Genomic DNA, 6,629 nt, shown 5'->3' on the forward strand with positions numbered 1-6,629 from the left:
AGGAGGCTTCTGAAAGCCTTGTTGAGCCCTATGAGGAGGGACATATGGCTGCTGCTGCTGCTGCGGAGGAGGGGTAGGATTGAGCACATTTTGACTTATCCACCTTACATTGGGATGGACTGCCCCTTGGTTATTATAGTAGGAACCCCCTCCTTGCCTGTATTGTTGAAAGGCATGGACCTGTTCCTTCTCCGTAAGACAGCCAACAGCAGTGTGACCGTCGTTGCTCCCACACCTCTCACATGTGACAGTTTCCCCTTTAGTAAGCAAATGAACCGTCTGAGGCTCCCCAGCAGAATGCAGCTCCAGCTTATCAAACCTAGCATTCATGGCTTCCGGCTGAGCCACAACTTGCTTATCGACTGCATGAACTGTTCTAATACCATCCATTGGGTTCCCATACTCAACACAGTGTGTCGCCATCTCTTCAATAAGAGCCCATCCCTTATCATCGTCGGTGTTCTTTTGAAATCTTCCGTTGGATGATGCATCAAGCATGGCTCTGTGATCATCGTATAGCCCATTGTAGAACTGATTGGACAGGAACCACGGATCAAAACCATGGTGAGGAATAGACCTCACCAACCTCTTGAAATGGCACCAAGCTTCATAGAAAGTTTCATCCGGTGCCTGTTTGAAACTTGTGATCTTGGCCCTCAGCTGATTAGTGCACTGCGGAGGGAAATATCTCTTATAAAAAGCAAGAGCAAGGCTCTCCCAGTCTGTGACCCTCGCAGCCGTGCGGTCCAAATCAGTCAACCACTCCCTGGCTGAGTCAATCAAAGAAAAAGGAAACAGAACCTCCTTAATCTTGTCTTGAGTTACCCCTTTTGTGGCGGGGATGGTAGAACAGTAATCCGTAAAGACCTCCATATGCTTCCTCGGGTCTTCACCTGCCACACCTCTAAAGAGATTTCTCTCCACCAGATTGATATAGGATGGAAGGATGTCAAATGTATTCCCATCCTCAGTCTAGAAATTGAAACCCTTTGGAATTGATGATGCTTTAGGCTCCGAATGACTAGCAATGTTCGGCATCTTTACTGGTTGGTTTACAGAACTTAAAGTATCTTCTTCAAAAGATGGATTTTCTGTAAATACGAAATGCTGAAGCTCTGGTTCGAAAGTACTCAAGGCTTCCTTTCGTGATTCTCTTTGCAGACGGAGTCTATGCCTGAACAGCCTCTCTGGTTCAGAATCAGCTGAAACTAACTCCAACCTGTCTGACCTGGACATACACAACACTGAAAGAAGATAAATAAGAACTGCCTCAAGGAATAAAAATTCCCTGAGACGGATAAAATAAATGAAACAAAGACAGATAGGGCAATTGCCTCCCCGGCAACGACGCCAAAATTTGACAGGGCTATCGTGTACCTATAAAAAATAACTAACTAAACTAACTATATAGCTAGGGAAGTCAAGTCGATCTCCACAGGGAGGCAAGATATCTGTAAGAGTCCATCTATTTGGCACAAAGGGGGGGGGGGGGGTGTTGTAATTGGTTTTCTAAACTAAAAGTGCAAAAGGAAGAGAAGCAAGGAAAGAGCAATAAAGGCAGAAAATGAGATTAAACTATCAATAGAGAGGGGACATGTCAGGATTTCGGTTCACTACGGTAGTCCAGTGACTCAACTGTAAACAATTTCGATAAATTACTGCGAGACGGATATGGAAAGGTCCTTCCGGTCCACTTTCTACCCTAGACTCCCACTAACTTAACTTCCGTCCTCGTCAGGGTAGTCTACTGTTCATAGCAGTTCTATTTAGTCCAATCTTCCGATCCAAGATTAAATTTAACCTGATTAAAAAGGTGACTCAGAAGCGTGCACTCAACTAAGTCGGTAAATACAGTTATATTGCTATGGGAACAGAATCTCACAAATAATTCATCTAACCTATTTACTACATCGTCACATTTCTACCGTAGATCCCCTAATCCTAACATGAAACAGATTAGCTACTCATGCTATTAATACTGTCAATACTAATAACAAATAAATAACTAATATTAAACATGATGAGACAATAATAAAATTGCATAAAAGGTAATTAGGGCAGAGAATTAAATGAAGCAAAACAAACAATTAAGATGAATAAAAGAAAGATTAATATTAAAAGGGAGAAAGAGATTACAATCGCAAGAATCCGGCGTAAAGAACAAACAAATCCGAGCGAGAAAATCCGAAAGCAAAAGTTACAGTGAAGAAGAAAAAGTAACGCAGTCTTGAGAGTGAAAGATGAATAATAGATAAAACTTAGATAGAATAGATGCTAATGACCTAGTTGAAGTACGTTTAAATAGAAAAAATGCTAAGTCTAATAACTAAAATGAGTTCACGGGCTAATTAAAGCCCACGACAGCCAAAACCACTCGATCGAGTAGTTTGAAACCACTCGATCGAGCATTTCTCCAGATAATCTACTCGATCGAGTAGAATTGTTGCTCGATCGAGTAACCTCTAATTCTAGCGCTTCTTGGTCGAGTAAAATATTACTCGATCAACCAACCAATGCCATAGAAACCACTCGATCGAGTATTCTTCTTCCAAAACAGCTCCAACTCGTGACCGACTTCCTCGTAGACCGTTCCTTCACGCATCCCAATGCAAGATCTCACTCTGAAAAATCCCGTCTTCTCAAAATGCATGCAAAAGGACGAAAATGGTACGATTCCACTACTTTTACGTCCATTCCTACAAAACGGATAAAACGAACCAAACTAGCCAATTCGGGGCAAAATGCAATATAAACAGTACGAAAGTACATAGCAACACGTGCTAAAATAGACTAAAAAGACTATACAAAATGTACGTATCAATGACGGTACCAAAAAATGTGTAAGGCTTGTGTTTACGATGAGTAGGTCGTAAACACGTGTCGGATTGTGACTTAGGAAGTCGAGTCGAGAATTTTAAGAGAGAAAAGAGGGGGCGGACACTCGCGTAAGTTCTCAAATGGTGGCATTTGAGGGGTATTTATAGGAGAATGAGTGGTTGTGTGAGTTTTGAGCGATGTGGCCACCTGCGCTGCTCAAAGAGGCGCGAGCCACGTCGCACGTCTTCGAGGTGTCTTGTCGTTTTTACACAAATGCAATCATCATTTGTTCTATCCTAGGATTTGTATGCACATGTTTGGTACTTGACCATTCATGATCCCGAGAAATCTTAACATGGAAGCATTTGAATGGTTTGTTTTTTTGTGTTTGACTCGGTTTGACTCGTTGTTGGAGTCGGGATTTGAATTTTGAGTCGATTTTTGGTCCGGTGTCGGTTTTGACTCTAGTTAGTGTCATTGCGATCCCGTCGTCATGTATTAAACACTACAGGTACTTTTGAAAAGTTTTGAAATGTTTTATTTTCGAAATCGTTTTAAGTTTTCCGACGTAAAGTTGTACACGAACTGTCGATCAAATGTTACGATTCCAAAGCATGTTGTAGTCCGATAATCATCGGGTGTTTGTTGGAGTCTCAGAAGATACTGGGTATCTACAGAGCCTCCACTTTGACCGAGGCTTGGACAGGGCGAAAGTCAAAGTAGAGCCCCCAGGTCAATCGAAGATTACAACCTGGAGACCCAAGCAACGTCGAGGTGGATCGAAATGATTCGAGCCAAGGACTTGCTGTCGGGGAGGGCGACGCCAAGGTGACTCGAGATTACAAGCCAAGGACCTGTCGTCGGGAACAGTTTAGAGTCTGTTGACTGTCCGTGCGGGTCATTTAAAGTCCGTTAGACTACGTACAAAAGCTCGCCAACCATAAGAAGGAGTCATACCTAAGGCATCTTCGGATATGTCCTTGCGTGTTTGTGGACAAAGGCTCCCCAGCTTTGGTAGGGAGTCGTATTCGAGGTATCTTCGGAATACGTCCTTGGGTTTTATCTTGCTCGCGGATAAATGCTCGCCAGCTGTGTTGCGGATATGAAGGGAGCTCACCCGCCGCGGTGCGTTGTAAGGCTTGCCAGCCATGGTGCGTAGTAAGGCTCGCCAGCCATGGTGCGTATATAAGGATGGCTCGCCAGCCGCGGTGCGTTGTAAGGCTCGCCGGACATGGTGCGTATATGAGGAGGGCTCGCCAGCCGTAGTGGGTTGTAAGGCTCGCTAGCCATGGTGCGTATATGAGGAGGGCTCGCCAGCCGCGGTGCATAGTAAGGCTCGCCAGCCATGGTGCGTATTTGAGGAGGGTTCGCTAGCCGCGATACATTGTAAGGCTCGCCAGCCATGGTGCGTATATGAGGAGGGCTCGCCAGCCGCGGTGAGTTGTAAGGCTCGCCGGCCATGGTGCGTATATGAGGAGGGCTCGCCAGCCGCGGTGCGTTATAAGGCTCGCTAGCCATGGTGCGTATATGAGGAGGGCTCGCCAGCCGCGGTGCGTTGTAAGGCTCGCCAGCCATGGTGCGTATGTGAGGAGGGCTCGCCAGCCGCGGTGCGTAGTAAGGCTCGCCAGCCATGGTGCGTATGTGAGGAGGGCTCGCCAGCCGCGGTGCGTAGTAAGGCTCGCCAGCCATGGTGCGTATATGAGGAGGACTCGCCAGCCGCGGTGCGTTGTAAGGCTCGCCAGCCATGGTGGGGTCGGTTGATCGACCGTGAGAATAGCCGCATTGGATGAACTTGTTTTGAAATAGCGAACTCTTGATGCCGCCGTGGAAATAGTGAGTTTTGAATTTCACTATTATGTTTTTGAAGTGACGGTTTAAGTTGCCGCCATTGAAATTTGAAGAAATAGTGAATTTTAATTTTCACTATTATTTTGAGGTGACGGTTTATGTTGCCGCCGCTGACATGTGAAGGAAATAGTGAATTTGAATTTTCACTATTATTTTTGAAGTTGAAATGGCGGTTTCCATCGCCGTTTTTTGAAATTTGAAGGAATAGTGAATTTTGAATTTTTACTATTATTGTTAAAATGAAGGTTTTAATTGCCGTCGTTTGAATTGTGAATTTTGAATTTTCACTATTATTGTTGAAGTTGAAATGGCGGTTTCAATCGCCGTTTTTTTGAAATTTGAAGGAATAGTGAATTTTGAATTTTTACTATTATTTCGAGATGACGGTTTTAATTGCCGTCGTTTGAATTTAGGGCTTATTATAGGAAATTGGGCCAAAGCCCAAAATTTCGCTGAATAAAGTAGGGAGCACCCCATTGAGGCGCGAGCTACTTGGCGAGGTAAGGGGGCTTCCCTATTTTTCTGTAAAAGACGCGAGATTGGTTTGCTCGCCATTCTTATTTTGCCTTCTTCATCCTCTGAATAAAACAAACAAAAACCACCGTTGTTGGTCTTCTTGCTTGTTCCAGTTCGTGCCATCGTTAACATGTCATATCGAGGTATGTATTTCCTCTTGAATCCATTTGAATTTGTTGGTCTTTTGATTGATTGAATTAGGGCGGAATTTTGTACCCTTAAAAATCGATTTGGGCATTTTTGATTGAGCCTATTTCGAGTGAAATTGATGATTGCATTAAGTTAGAAACTTGTTTAGGAGTATAGAGGTGCTTTTAGTTTGCATTTTGGTCCCCGTTTACGTCCCCTATGCTCGAAAAAACGTGAGTGAGGCGAAGAAACCGTCTCATTTCACAATGCCAAGTTTATTTTCTTGGGTAATGGGTCCCACTAGGTTGTATTGTAGTCGGGAAAGACTGTGTTTGCCATCGTGGACCTTTGTCGGGTGTTGTGGGCAAAAATTGGAATTTTCGCTTTTGAAGCGGTCTTCTGTCTGACGAAATAAGCGCCTGTCCGGGCTTGAATTGAGTCAGTTTGTCTTGAAATGGACCTTATTGGTAGTTTAGGTCGCTTTGAGATGTGGTAAAATCACGTTGCCTTGTTGTGGTCGTATTTTGAAATTTTGACCGGTTTGCGCTCAAGCTGGCGTAGAAATTGCCTTTTTGAGCTGTGGAAAAATACCTCATGACACCGGGAACGTATTTTGGGTTGTTGGCGGACCTTGTGTGGGTCTTGAGATGCCATTTTTGTTTGTTGTTGTTTTGACTCGTCTTTTGCTTGAAAAGAAGGGCGAGTCATTTTTTGTGCGTTTTTTGTGAATTGTTTTTGTTTGGTTGGGTTTCGGCGGGATTGCCCTTGTTTTGCTTTGCATGTTTTTTTTTGGGTTTGTCCATTTTACGCCGTCGTAATGCCAAATTTTTGGCTGACGTTCTTTGTTTGCAGGAGAGTGTTCGGGACCTATTGTGTCCCTTGCTGCGACTTTAGAGGACCTGTTTGGGACAAGGTTAGTTAGTACTCCCTCCAGTGCACCTGACGTGATAGTGGAGGACGCTTCTGAGGAGGAGGGGCCCTCCGAGGAGGCTGTTAGGCTGTTAGCCCCAGTGGTTTAAAGGGTGGGTATACTCATTCCCGTCTAGGTCTGTGATTCTAACCGCACCCCCTGGGAGTATGGATTTGACTAGAAATGGTCCGGCCCAATTAGGTTTGAATTTTCCCCGTGGGTCAACAGGTAAAAGAGCTCTAACCGATTTAAGTACTAAGTCTCCTTCTTTGATGTTTCTCGGCCTAACCCTTTTGTTGAAAGCTCGTTTGATACGTGCTTGATATGTTTGGACATTATGCAAGGCGCGTAGCCTACGTTCATCCAGGAGGATGAGTTCTTCATATCTATCCTTCTTCCAATCGGCTTC

At 44.4% G+C, this 6,629-nt stretch overlaps 1 non-coding gene across 1 annotated transcript; it reads left to right on the forward strand.

The window, feature by feature from the left end:
• The first annotated feature begins 556 nt into the window (after positions 1–556).
• LOC141621478 (small nucleolar RNA R71) lies at positions 557–662 on the forward strand. Its single transcript, XR_012532372.1, has one exon. It is a non-coding gene; the product is annotated as a small nucleolar RNA R71 (small nucleolar RNA).
• The last annotated feature ends 5,967 nt before the right edge of the window (positions 663–6,629 follow it).

This window comes from Silene latifolia, chromosome 1 (assembly GCF_048544455.1).
Source record: "Silene latifolia isolate original U9 population chromosome 1, ASM4854445v1, whole genome shotgun sequence".
In the NCBI taxonomy this organism is placed as follows: domain Eukaryota; kingdom Viridiplantae; phylum Streptophyta; class Magnoliopsida; order Caryophyllales; family Caryophyllaceae; genus Silene; species Silene latifolia.